The 14123-nt window shown below is 41.1% G+C and overlaps 1 pseudogene; it reads left to right on the forward strand.

The window, feature by feature from the left end:
• LOC115912689 overlaps positions 1-14123 on the forward strand; it is a 58203-nt pseudogene that overhangs the window by 16523 nt on the left and 27557 nt on the right.

The raw sequence follows: 14123 nt of genomic DNA on the forward strand, positions 1-14123 counted from the left end.
TTTCTTACTCCCTCTGTAATAATCTGTATAACTTGTTCCTTTGAGAGAATCTTTAGGAACTGGTTTGTACACATAGGTATTTTTTAAAGGAGAGGGTGTGTATAAGCTTCCAGTCCTGGACCACATGGGCTCCTGATGATGCTGGGCTGTGGCTGGCCTTGCTTGGCTGCTGCTCTGGGCTCACAAGGGTCTGTCTGCTGGGAGAATTTGCATGCAGGGAGCTCCAGTGTGGATTTACAGCCTGCTAGTTACTTGGCACTAATTCCCATGGGTGGATGATTCTAGTACCTACTAAGAGTGCTTTTGTGCAGGTTAGCTTCAAGAGTGCTTTTGTGTGAGTTAGGCAGGCTCCTTTTTGAAGGTGAAATATGCTGTTTTTCACTTCCCAAGCACCAGAGGTACCCAAATGGGCAGTCAGTGCTGAGTAGCTAATATGCAGTAAATTCACACCCAGGCTCACTGAGCATGAACTTCCTCATGCAGCTGAATCCCGAGGCTCTGCACTTTGTCTCTCTCAGCAGGGAGCAGATGGCCCTTCTCTAAACAGGGAATACCAATAAAGCCTTATGAAGAGCACAGATATTGTGTGCATGAAGATTCGTGCCTGTCCATGTGCTTATATGAGATGACTTGAATTTATCACAGTTCTTGGGTTAACTTCTGCACCCGTGATTTTTGTTAAGATACTTTAAGGTGAACTTTGCTGCTAAACTGCCATCATCCTTGTCATTAGTCGACACTTTTAGTTGCAGGTTTTGATTTCTTCCTTATTCATCAGAACCAAGACACCATACTTGTTATATGAATGACTGCATCTTTCATGTGTGAATCTTTCTTTGTTGCAATTCTCTTTCCCAGAATCTATTTGAACTCCAATTAATGGCTTTCTCTAGGTCTCTAAGTACTAGGATGTGAAATCAAGTCAATTTTTAGATAAAACTTTGCTTTAGGCTGGGATTCATAAATAAGTTGATCTATAATTTCTGTACAACTTCACTTTATCTTAAGATCACACAATGGGTTAAATTTTCATGTTAAGTTTTCTTGAAATTTTAGAAATTATTTTATCTGTTTTTATGCTTATGCTTCAAATATATCATTGATTTCTAAGTCATCTGCATGTTTTCTTTATGGTTTTCCTCCAGTATTACCTATATCCAAGAAAATTTTGCATCACAGAAATTGCCTCTCCAACTTCCATCTACAGTGAGAGTTCTGAACAACTCCACCAGTATTATTGTGGCCAAAGTTTAAATTTACTTACGTACAAAAGATATTGCTCAAAATGCTTTTAACATGTCTTTTTAGAAATGACCTCAGCCATCCTAGCTTGCCAAAGATAGACAGCATTTCTGCTCGACAGGCATTAACCCCTGGAGGAAGTGAAGTCCAATGCTGAATGCAGAGGCACTTGCTCTGAGCATTCAGGGTGCTGTTGTGGAGAGGAGCCATCCAGATCCCAGCACTCAGGAAGGCTGCAGGGCTGAAGAAAATCAGCACAAACCTCAGGGTTTCTCAATCGCAGATGTAAAATGCTGCCGAATGTTTCTGACAGTAAAGGAGGAGGGTCTGGGCCAGGTCAGCTTGACTGTTCTTGCTAGAGGATAGAAGGGTAGGAGGAAGGGATAAAGTGGGATGAAAACCAAGAAGAGGTGGGTGGTGAGCCAGGCTCTGGTTGTTGATGTTCTGAAGGTATTCTGTATAAGTTAAAACAATCACTTGAAAGTATTTTTTAGAGTTTAAGTTTCAAGAGTTTTTATATTTAGAGTATCAGAGTGCTTTTATAGCTTTTTATAGTAATTTTTACTGTTGGTTTTATTCCAGAAGAGTTTCCTGTAGCATGATACTTAAAAAAACCTTAAAAGGAATCCACAATAAGGATACTCCATTTGTGTGAATGAGTTGCAGCAGATACGATGAAGCAATTCTTAAAATCCCACAGTTGCTGTTTTCCTTTCAACTGACGTGTTCCTGTTTTTAAATAAAACAGTTGAATGCTAGGTTTAAAGAGAAATTCAAAGAATGCTGTGGTGTTATTGGAAATCTCTGGCTATGTCCAGGCAGAAAGGACAGTTGCATGACTCTGTTGTACATGGCTGACCATGCCATATGAGTCCTTTGTTGGGTTATGCTGTAAATCATCCTGAATGTTATCTTTTCAAACCCAGAACACAGACAGAAGGAGGGTGAAAATTTAAGTCTGGATAAATTTCCTACAGCTTATCATGCAGAAATGTGTTTATTTGCATTCTTTGAATGTAGATATTTGAAGTGCTTAACAATCTTTAACTGATGAGGTCTATTAAATGGCCATGTGCTGTAATTAACTTTGTCTGAATTGGAGAAAAGTTCCTGGGCAAAAGCCTCTTAGTCTTATGAGGAAAGGTTGCATATTTAGTCCCAGGGTAATTGCTTATAAATATACCTGTTTAATGGGATGCAATGATAGAGGAAATAGTGGGATGTGAAAGGAGATGGCAATTGTTACTTAAAAGCCTTAGTAAGGTATTGTAAAGACAATATTTCTGTGCAGTGGTTTTAACCATGAAAAATATTTGACTTAATTTTGAGTGTGAGACCCACTTCATTGTGAGTCTAAACAACATTAATTACATTCACATTACTCTCTATTTTGTGTAGGAGGATTCACTCTGAATCCTTTATTCAAAGGCAGTTGTACTGGTGTGCTTTAAGTCGCTTCCCCCACAGCTGTTAGACATTTGCAGTAGCAGGTCAGGTGAACCTGGTCTACCTTTGTGCTTGGTTATAGTGGTTGCATGCAACCATGGAGGCAAAACCAACCAGCTCAAGGGCAATAAAGTATAAAAACATACTACATACCTCATCACTCTTCTGAACATACATTCACTACACAAGGAGAAAGGACAAGTACGCTTAGAAGAGGTGTTTAGGGTGAGATACCATAATTTCTGCACATGATTTTCTACAAGCAGAACTTCATGCCAATTCACAGGTTTGTGATTGCGGGGACAGGGATGCCTGCACCATGCCTTATACTGCCCAAAATTGCTCTGCATGGTAACTGATGCTCCTGCTGCTTGGTCTCCTGAGCTGGACCTCTGTTGGAAGCTACTTCATCCCTTTCCTGGCATCCTTCAAGACAACGTTTGTACAGGGAACTTGTTCTGTCAGGAAGCAGAAGTAAGGGAAAACAAGTTTATATATCCTGAGCTCAGCAAGAAAGAAAAAATATTTGAATTTGTTTGCTTTTTAAAATATTTGTCACAATGCCAAGATATTTTAAACAATCTGGCCACTTCATCTCTACTTACTATCCTTTTCTACATCTGAATTATCACAAGCCACCTGAAATATGGGAATCAGATGTGAATTTTAATGTAAGAGTCATGCTTCAAGCTAACAGGGATGGGAGGGGGAGCTGTCACTGCATCAGCCAAGATTCTCTGGTGGAAGTGTTGATTGATAACCTATACCTGGGAAAGGAGGGGAGCACCCTTCCCCTTTCAGCAGACTGAGTTACTTTCCATTCCCTTATGAAAGAAGTAGCTAGTCCTGTGTAACCATTGCCTTCATCTCTAGGTATATGAAAAAAATGCAAAGTCCTTTGCTCCATTTTTTCCTTAGGTAGTGCTCACAAATGATCCAATTCTTCCCACTGGTAGTGCTGGCTGTCATGCTGTTCAACATGTCCCTGTAGGGTTCCCTCATGAAGCTGAAATGCATTCCCTACTTGGATGTGGAACCTTTTGTTCATGACAGGAGAAAATGGTGAGGTGTCTCATGTTGCTGATCTGTAATTTTTCTGTGTCATGTTTTCCACAGAGGCTGTGTGGCTTCTCTGAGACTTGGAGCTTAGAGAGAAAAAGGGGAAAATGGAGACCCTGATCCTGAACAAGGTCCCCATGGTGTGATATGCTGTACAAAGAGAATGAAAGGCTCCTTCTCTCTTCAGGCTTGTGGTAGGTTTTGAATTACCACTGCCCCTGGAGTCCTGAGAGCAGGAAGTGCTCCATAGTGCCCAGCGGGATGCTGTTCATTAATGGTCCAACTGAGAATCCAGAGGAGGTTTTCACAGACCATTGTCACTGTTTCTTGTGAGCAAGAGCTGTAGAACAGAGGAACAACAGCAGAGTGTGGTGGAGTGTGGTTTGACTTCTGGATGACTGGTCTGGGCTTCCTGTATGTCGGGTACCATAAGATGTACACTTTCAGGTGGTGATTCCTGCCGTCCAAGGACAGCAATTAAAGGGAGGTAAGAAGAATTGTTTTTTGGAAGTGCTTGCATTAACTAAAGACTAAATGAATAGCTTGGGAAAAAAGTTGCATCTTATATTTTTTTTAATCTACATAAATCCATTAAGTCCTGTGTATCTTTCAGTGTATGAACCAATATCCAAATCTTCATTTTTTCATGGAATTGATGCCAGGTAATAAGTACTGTTTCCTCTCCTTAGTGTAGGTGCTGGATTTGTACTTATCCTAGCTAGTGACAACTCTGTACTACTCTCTTCTATAAAATAATTAGCAGAAATGCTGATTCTTTGAGATGTTCTCTAGAAATTAATTAGGTATATATCCACAGCCAAAGCTATTTGCAGGGCACTTCACTTTTCTCCCAATACTGAGGTCTATTGGGCAATCTTTTAGCTTCAAATGACCCTCTAGAAAAATAAAATGTTGGTGACTCACTCTGTTCACATTTTCTTCCAAATGTAGCCATGTCTGAAAGGTTTTAACAAGCACATTGAATGCTGGGTATAATCTAACTGTGTTTATCATGAGAGGAAAAATTGCCAGCAATGCAGTAGGAGGAAATAAAAACAATCTGTGACATTATGGATGACTTCTATATGTACCACAGCAGATAAAACAGAGGGGAAGAAGCCATAAAGTTTCCCATGGTATTCCAATTAGATGACAAGCCCATGGAAAGAATTATAACTGCTTTCCTGGTTCAGAATGAGGTCCTATTCACTTGAAGGACATATATATATACATTTATATATATATAAAATTTCATTTTACTCCCACTCCTTCTTTTTTTTCCTCTCCAAGCACATTAAAGAAGGTTTCTGGACAACCTGATCACAGACTATACCAATACTCTAAAGCAAAATACATAGCATCACAACTTGGTAAGGATTTTATAGCTAGACACTTTACAGACTGCCAAGTTTTAGCCTAAATCCTCTTAGACATAGTCTGAATAGGCAGATATATATCTCAAATAGCAGATGTAGTTGCTAAGCTGCTCTCCATCATATTTAGAAAGTCATGACAGCCAGGTAAAGTCTTCAGTGACTAGAAAAAGGGAAACTTCATACCCATTTTTAAGAAGGATAAAAAGGCAGACCCCAGCAACTATCGTAGACAGAGGGATTGTAAGCTCAGCAAGTTTGTGGATGACAAAAAGCTGAGTAGTGCTGTTCATCTGCTTGAGGGAAAAGATGTCATCCACAGGGGCCTTGTCAGGCTTGAGGAGTGGGCCACTGTGGAGCTCATGAAGTTCAATAAAGTCCTGCATCTGTGCTGGGGCAATCTCTGGCACCAGAACAGACAAGGTAATGAATGGATTGAGAGCAGCCCTGCAGACTTGAGGATACTGGTTGACAAAAAAATCAGATATGAGCTGGCAATGTGTAATTGCAGCCCAGAAAACCAATTGTAACCTGGACTATGTAAAAAGAAATGTGACCAGCAGGTTTACTCTGCTCTTGTGAGACCCCACCCGGCACATTGCATCCAGCTCTGGAACCCTCAGGACATGGATCTCTTGGAGCAGGTCCAGAGAAGGTCCACAAAAAGGATCAGATGGCTGGTACCTCTGTCCTCTGAAGAAAGGCTGAAAGAGTTGTGGTTGTTCAGTCTGGAAAAAAGAAAGCTCTGGGGACACCTTGTTGCAGCTTTTTAATGCTTAAAGGGACTTACAGGAAAAAAGGAGAAAGACTTTTTATCAGGGCCTGCAGTGATATGAGAAGGGCCAACAGTTTTAAACTAGAAGAGAATAGGTTTGGATTGGACATAAGGAAGATATTTATTATGATGAGAACACCTCATCCCTGGCAGTGTCCAAGCCCAGGTTGGATGGAGCAACCTGGTCTAGTGGAAGGTGTCCCATGCCCCATGGCATGGGGTTGGAACTAGATGACCTTTAAGGGCTCTTGTAGCCCAAACCATTCTATATCATTCTATGTCCCTGGTCTCCCCAGCATACTTGGATGCTCTGTTACCTTGTTATCCTCTCAAACAAATGATGCTTCACCATTCAGCCACCTTAGACCTCTGGGATTTGGATTGATCCCCAGCTCTCTTGTATCTTGGGCATCCCAAACCCTGAATAGCGACTCAAGGGATTTCTGGTCTGCCTCTTAAAGTAAAAAATATAACAATTGAAACAAATTATGAGGTCTACCATTAAGTCTTTGTAAGAATTCCAAGCCTTAGATCTTGTTACTTCACCTAGCATGGGGAATCCACATATAAGGATAAGACAGTAAAAAACATTAGTCTCTTTACATGTTACCTTATCTCTCTTTGCTCATTGCTTCTGAGCATCCTTGAAACTTTAGCAGAAGTTCTGGAGCAGAAATTCCACAGAAAGGTGTCTGGCAATGATCTTTTCTTTCCATGTGTTTTCCCCGTGGACCAAGATTTCTCTTTCTTTTTTCTCTCTGATTGATCCTGCAGCTAACAAGATGCTGTGGGAGCCTGCCTATTTGCTTCTTTAGTTTATCAGTGACCACACAGTTTATGTAAGGCTCTGCTGTTTTTAAGTTCCACTTATTTGCTACACTTTAGTAGCATTTTAATTAGTATGTTAATCTTCAAACGCCTATACCCGGATGTGATTTTGCAGAGACTGTACTTTTCCTCTGGTTGTGTCAGCTTGGTTGAGGGTTTGCTGCTCTGGGAAAGCGTGGGTGACACAGTTACATTTGTGCCAGATTCTGCATCTTCTTTGTTCAGTATTATTCTGAAAGGTCACAAGATGTATAAACTGCGCATTGCTGGATTCCCCAAATCAAAACAGGGACAGGGGTCAGCTATGTAGGAACTGGTAGCTAGCATGTATTTATAAACAGGTGATAAATTATATTTGTGTATGCAGAGTGAAAGATTCAGATAACTAACAGCTTGCTTAAATGCCACATCAATTTGGATCCTTCTTCAATGGAAACTGAAAAACCTTTGGTAAACAGCCCCTGGTTGGTAGCAGAGAGGAAAAGTGACAGACTCAAGAGAACATGTGATTTTAGGTTCTCAGCACTGGTACTGTCAAAGTGTGGATCTTTTAGTTCTTCATCAGTGTTAAGGATGATAAGACCTTCTGTGTTTGATCATCTTGTTGATTCCTCTTACATGTCTGGATTAAATCCCTAGGGAGAAAATATGTTACACACTGAATGGAGAAGCAAAAACAGCCCTTAGATGAGCAAGGTGGGGGGCAGCACTAAGGTCCAGCTTCACAAAGGAATGTGACTCCTAACTGCTGCAGAAGTCAGTGGGTGCATTGAGAAGCTACATTATCTGCATGCTAACTGTGAAGACATCTCTGTAAATACTGTTTTGTACAAAACTGGTGGAAGTGAGACCTGGATCTTCAGTGGTATTTCACTGCCTAATTTGTATTTAGGCACTGTCATCTCTGGATGCTCTAGTTCCTATGGAGCAGGGAGGCTTAAGATTTGTTTTCTTAATACTCATTATATTTTTGGAACCTCACTGATCACCCTGCCTGTTTTATTCTGTGCTCTGGGTGATAAGGCTCCAAACACAGCTGTATCTAGTGCAGGGCTGCTACAGTGCACTATGATTTCCAGCTACATTGCACACCACTGTAAACACCCCCCTTATAAAATCTGGTTCACTGGAACACTCAAAGCTGCTGGCTGCCAGGGAATGTTCCTTAATGAGGGTAAGGAGTACTTGAACACATCTATGACTTGGCAACCCTTCCTGCTTTTTATAAGCTACTATACACTTCAGAGAGAAAATATCTTAGAGGCTACTTTTTAATGGGACAAGTTTACTTAAGAGCTGAGTGGAGTTGGTGCCAGTAGTTCTGTTTTGTTCTAGCTTAATATTAGCCTTGTCAAAGTTCTTATAGCGTCTCCTGGGTGTTTCTGTATTGCATACCATATAAAGTTGGTTTTGGGAGCCAAGAATTTTGGCTGGAATATATATTATAGTGGTCTCATTATATTTTTCTAAAGTGTATCAGAGGTGGCCCTATATTAAAGATCCACGGAGCAAGGCTGATTTTTTTTTCTTTCCCCCTTCTGGTTTTGCCTTAGCCCACACTGCAGACATTGGATCCAGAATTTGAGCCAACCCAAGTCTGAGGGTTATTTGGGATCCAAGGTCTTGGTTTGGCCTGTAATAAAATTTGGGTAATTAGTGATTTTTTTTTTTTAGATGATACCTTAGATTTTGAAAATCACCAGACTTTTAGGAGGGTGCTTTTGGTTTGGGCCTGCACTAGCAACTACTACACGAAAAGATTCCTTTCTCATCCTGCTGACATAAGTATTCACTCAGACAGCTTGCCAACATGGTGCAACATGTGGTGCATCCTGCCATGTCTCTCTGAGAAGACGTGTGTTTTATGACTACTTGGTGCTTTCTTACTGACAGACATCATTAGGTGGTGGACTTGGCAAAGTTTTTGCATCAGAGGGCATCCAGCCCATCTTTTCTAGAGTGTTTGTGTGGGAAGCTGGATCCTTTTCTGGCTGCACAAAGGAAAAAGGGAGCTGCTGTAACAAGGCCATGCTTTGTCTTGTGAGAATCCTGGCTACCACAGAAAAGATGGAGAGAATGTGTTGAGATGTGGGTGAGATTTGTTAAAATTATGTTTGGGCTTTAAGCCTATGTCAGGTTTAAGAAAACATGGCAAGGAACCATTTTTATTCCTTTTTTTTGCCTATTCTCCTGTGCTGGGTTTTGAGTTTGGTGTGATCCCATTACCCAAAAAGCCGCTGTATGAGCCATAAACAGTGGAATTGAACCCCTGACAAAAATACTTCTGGCAGAACCAGGTGCTGCTTCATGTGCATGGCCGAGCAGCAGTGCAGCCTTGCCTTGGTTTCAGTGTGGTGCAGTTGGTGGTGCCCATGTGGGATGGGTGAAAGGATCCATTGCTCCCTCCTGTACCTACAGCAGCTCTCTGTGGGACAGTCCAGCGTGTCTCCCTTCATGATCCTCTTAACCTGGCCAGGGGCTGATGCCAGGTTGCTTCACTGTACACCAGCTTCCCAGATGTCCTGGATTGAAAAGCAAATTCTATTCTATTTGCCATCTGTACGGCAGCTGTCTTCTGTTAAGTGGGCAGTTTTCCTTATCTCTTCCACAATCACTCCTCCCTTGGGAGGGGACATCTGTTGATAACAGGCTATTGAATGTCACTGCAGGACTGATAAGAACTACAGCATCCCATTGTGAGATGCTCCACCCAGAGGGAGGAGCCAAGCATTCCTACCCAGATATAATCTTGAGGTTCTGGAACACCAACACAGCTTTCTCCACTGGATTTCCCAGAGGAACAGCTGCCTCTTCCACTGGATCTTCAGAGGAAGCCTACACCCTTCTACAGGATCCCTGCTCCAACAGAACCACACCTGACACTCCAGGAGGACTGCAGCCACAATTCCAATTGGACTGCTACCAGCACCCTGACCAACAGGGTATCAGGTTGTATTCTGACTCTGTCAGTGTTGTTTTAGTTTACTGCATTGTTTATTTTATCTTTTTATTTTCTTCCCTAATAAAGAACTGTTATTCCTGCTCCCATATTTTTGCCTGAGAGCCCCCCTTAATTTCAAATTTATAACGATTTGGAGGGAGGGGGTTTACATTTTTCCATTTCAGGAGAGCCTCCTGCCTTTCTTAGCAGACACCTGTCTTTCCAAACCAAGACACCAGGTTATCCAGAACTGTTCCTAAAAGCAACAAAACAAAGTGAGGAGTTGATGCACATGAATCTGTGTGAAGAATGTTAATCTGAACATGAATGGAAGGCAAACTTCCAGCTGGGCAGAGTTACTGGTGTATATTAACCCAAATATTTATGTTCTGGAAACATGCTTTTCTGACAGGTGGTGGTAAACAAGGCTACTTTGCTCTGTAGTTTTCAGGAGACCTGATTTTCTCTCTTCATAGGAGTTTTGGAAAAAACCCCAAAACTCAGTGACACTGAATGAGCTACCAAGATGAACTAATGAGCCTTTTCAACCTTAATCCTCAGAGAACAGAGACACTGTTTTCTACTGTTAAATTTCACCCCAAATTTCAAATTTTTCATGAAGTTGTTTCAGTGTCCAAATCCATTAGGAAAAAAAGTCACATGCAAACAGTTTAATTGTATTATGTGAATATTCAAAGGAGACAGGGAGAGGAAGGCTATATGGAGGGAGTTCTTTTTTCAGGCCTGCTCCATTTTCTCACGTTGCTTTGGCCAAACCAATTAATTTTTCAAAATTCTCAGTTACAGAGGGGAAAACAATGCCTCCGTGTCTCATGTGGCTTTCAGTGTCCCTTGTCTCTGCCAAGTATTGTCCATTTCTTAAACAAAATTCTTTTGTTTAAGAAATTGGCCTTATGTAAAGACAAGATTTCTTGTGAACTCTAGATGATTTTTCACCTGACATCATTTTGACTATTTAATGAAGTTACTACCTAAAGGTAGTACATGAATCAAAGTTATTTTATCTATTTAGATTGGTGAAACCATAAAAAGAAGCCCAAGACTCCAGTTGCATTACTGTTTATTTTTAGAGTAGACTCTGAACAAATGAAACAAATTGCCTTTCCCATGCTAGAGTAAATACCAACAGATATAACTCTTCCTCTTATCTAAAATAAACCTTTCCCAGTCTTAGCCATTCCCTTTCCTAAAATGTCCAGGATGAGAGCTGGCACTGTGCCCTCCAGGTTTGGAGCTGCAGGCTTCCACAGAGTGGTGGGTGAGGAGCAAGTGTGGAGCTGGCTGAAGTCAGGGATTGGAAGGGCTGGAGGGATTTGATTGGAAGGGCTGGAGGCTGAGTTAGAGCACACTACTGACCTACTGCCCTTGGAAGTGCACTGGTAGTTACTGCAGTGCTCATAACCGAGGATATACAATAGAAGTTACGAATACAGGGATAGTGAAGACGAGCCAACAATCCGTCGGATTGAAATCCTTGAAGGACCTCGTAAATACTTTCATGTTTACACAGGGCCTGTATATTTTCACAATTACCTTTCCATGAGCCCAAAATGTTTTAACACTGGAATGTTTTCAGGCTTTAAGAAGTTATATTTTCTGATATGTCTGAAAACTGCAGGCTCAGCTTCTCTATTGGCCCATTTTTTTCTCATGAACAATTAAAGCTGGATTCCTTTTTACCCCCAAATATGCAGAATGTAAATGGTGAGTTTTACCAAAGTTATGTATTGATTATGATCACAGTGTAGTAAGAAGAAAATTATTTTAAGGGAATTCAAATTCCCATTTACAAGAGAATGTTGTACCATAAATTGGCAAAAAGATGCATCTACAGTATTTGCCTCTATTATAATTAAGAAGTGATAAGAAAAATGACTTTTCTGTAGAGAGATTTTTGAGAGAAACAAACCTATAAGGAGTTTGAAAGGTTTGATGCAATTCTTTAAAACCTCAGGGTGAAAGTTTGGAGGCATGAAGACATAGATCAAGTTTAGGGAATTTTGCAGCAGCTGAGTGTTCCTCTGGTTTCTGTCACAAGGTGCTTCTCTTTTCTGTCCAAAACAAGGCTCCTGTTAGAGTGTGAATGAGACTGTCATGGAGCTGGCACACCTGCCGCATGTATTAGACAAGCAGTGACAATGGATTGGTACTTAATATGAGGCTCTGGCTCTTGCTGTGAGGTCCATTGTGAATCGGCCGTAAGGTCTCCGTAGTGAGTGTAACACAGATCCCTTTTGGCTCATGGACAAGACTTTCTGCCTGATGTTGAGAGAGGGATAACAAATCCACAGTGACTTTTGGTGGTGTTTTCTATTTCTGGGGAGTCCTGAGAAACCAAAAGAAGTGACTTCTGCACAATTTCTGCAGAAGGAAAGGCGCTGAAGCAGCATCTGGAACTAATAACCTGTGTTTCACAGCTCACTGGTGGGCAGCAAGGGAGCTGCTCCGGCTCCAACAGGCCCTTACATAAAACCTGCACACAGTGATTTTCAGCTGTGGGAAATCTGAAACGGCTTCTGCTGGCCCAGGGAGGAGGAGACTGCCTGACTCCCTGTTGGTTCACCTGGGACAACAGGCTCCCTGCAAGGGCATCACCGCAGCCTTCAGATGTGGTAGTATGCAGGTGGAGCATGCACATACACACACACACACACAGAGGAAAATCATATCCAGCCATCAAATGGGGTATTCCACTAATTGGAAAGTCTGTTCTGGTGTCTGACCACCATTTGGCAGATACGGACAGTTTCCACTTAAAGGCAGCCAACCTCGCCAGAAAGCCAGCTGTGCGGCTGATCTCATGAAGATGTCATTGAACAACCCTTTGAACTCCTTCAAGAAATGGTGGGTCTGATTCGAGGCAGGCTGGAATCCCCTGGGGGTCTTTGCTGGATGTGGGAATACAGACATCCATTGACGTAATAGTTACACCTCAGCGTTCCTGAGTTGCATGTAAGGATATCATCTTCATTCTGGCACCAGGGACTCCTTCCACGTTCACCTTAAGCTGAAACAGAGTCTCTTTGGTGTTCATAGGTCACTTTTTCTGTTTCTGTGAGTGTTGCTACATCTTCATAAATATTGGTAGGTTGTCATAATGGTTGCCATGATGAAAAAACTTATTTATTAAAAAAGAAGAAACAGATGGCACAAAATACTTCAATGAATTTCAGCATGTTTGAGAAATGAAATACCTGTTTTAGAAATATCAGTTTTGAGAAGGTGGTAAATGCTATCTCACACAATTGTGAGTACACTGAGTGTATACAGAGTGAAAGCAGAAGTAAGGCAAAAATAAAAAGATATAGAATGGAGTAGTTTTATGAAAAGCATTAAAGAGATGAGCATAGATTTATTAGCTGCTGCCATTTCAATACATGGAGTTCTAACAGTAGGTGAATGGGACACAAAAGCCATGTTAGACAGAAAAAGCCTCAGGAAGCTGAATCCTGGCATTGGGGAGAAAGGAGGAAGGAGAAAGATAAAGCAAGTCACACACACAAAAATTCTGTTCCCAGAATTGTAGGTGCATATATCGACCACATTTCACTATAAATAAACTACCAGGTGCAGAGACAGCCACTTATTTCCCAGAAGAGCAGAAAGTAATAGCAGCATCCAGGGCACTATTTTTAACACATTCTGCACTTGTAGTGGAGAATTACTTGCAGTGGGATGACTTACTTGCTGTAAGTCATAATTGAGGTAAAAACATGTGCTGCATGTGAATGGTATGCAAAAAGCAGGGGGATTAGTTAAAGGAAATTTTTTTTAAATTATGAAAGTTTGTAGAAATTTGTAGCTCAAAGTGTTTTTATGAAAAATTATTTATGGTTCCTAATGTGAAAGAGCTATCAGAGGGATATAGTTTTTTTAGAAAAGGGAATGCTGGAGTTGGAGGGGTTAAATGCCTTTCCCATGGAAGTTGATTGTACAGCTGGAAGGAGAAGTGCTTTTGCTTGAAATTCTGGTTAAAAATGTCAACCCCTGTATTTACTGGACTGGGAACAGGGTGTAATCTGTATCTCTAGGTAACTAATGTTGTGTTTTAATAACCTGACTACACTTTTCCACTACAAAGTGTCTGATTTTCGGAGGGATTGAGAAATTTGAAATATTTGTTATATTTTTTTCCATCTGTGTTACTTTAGTTTACTTTTTTTTGTAATCTATTAGACCTAAATCTTGATACCCATTTTGACTAAAACATCAGCTGATAATCTGTGCCTGTGATTATTAAAACAGATACAGCTGTCACTGTCCATTCCCAAACATTTTAAAGCCAGAATTTTTAATATACTAGTCGGTGCCTTCTTGGATCAGGGAGAGTGGAAAAACTAAGGTGGCTGGTGCAGTACATGAGGGTGGAGGCCCTGAATGAAGCTTTTATAAAAACTGTCTCATAGGAGATTTCCTCTCTTCTTTCCAGTTTGGATTA

This window comes from Camarhynchus parvulus, chromosome 2, assembly GCF_901933205.1.
Source record: "Camarhynchus parvulus chromosome 2, STF_HiC, whole genome shotgun sequence".
Classification (NCBI taxonomy): Eukaryota; Metazoa; Chordata; class Aves; order Passeriformes; family Thraupidae; genus Camarhynchus; species Camarhynchus parvulus.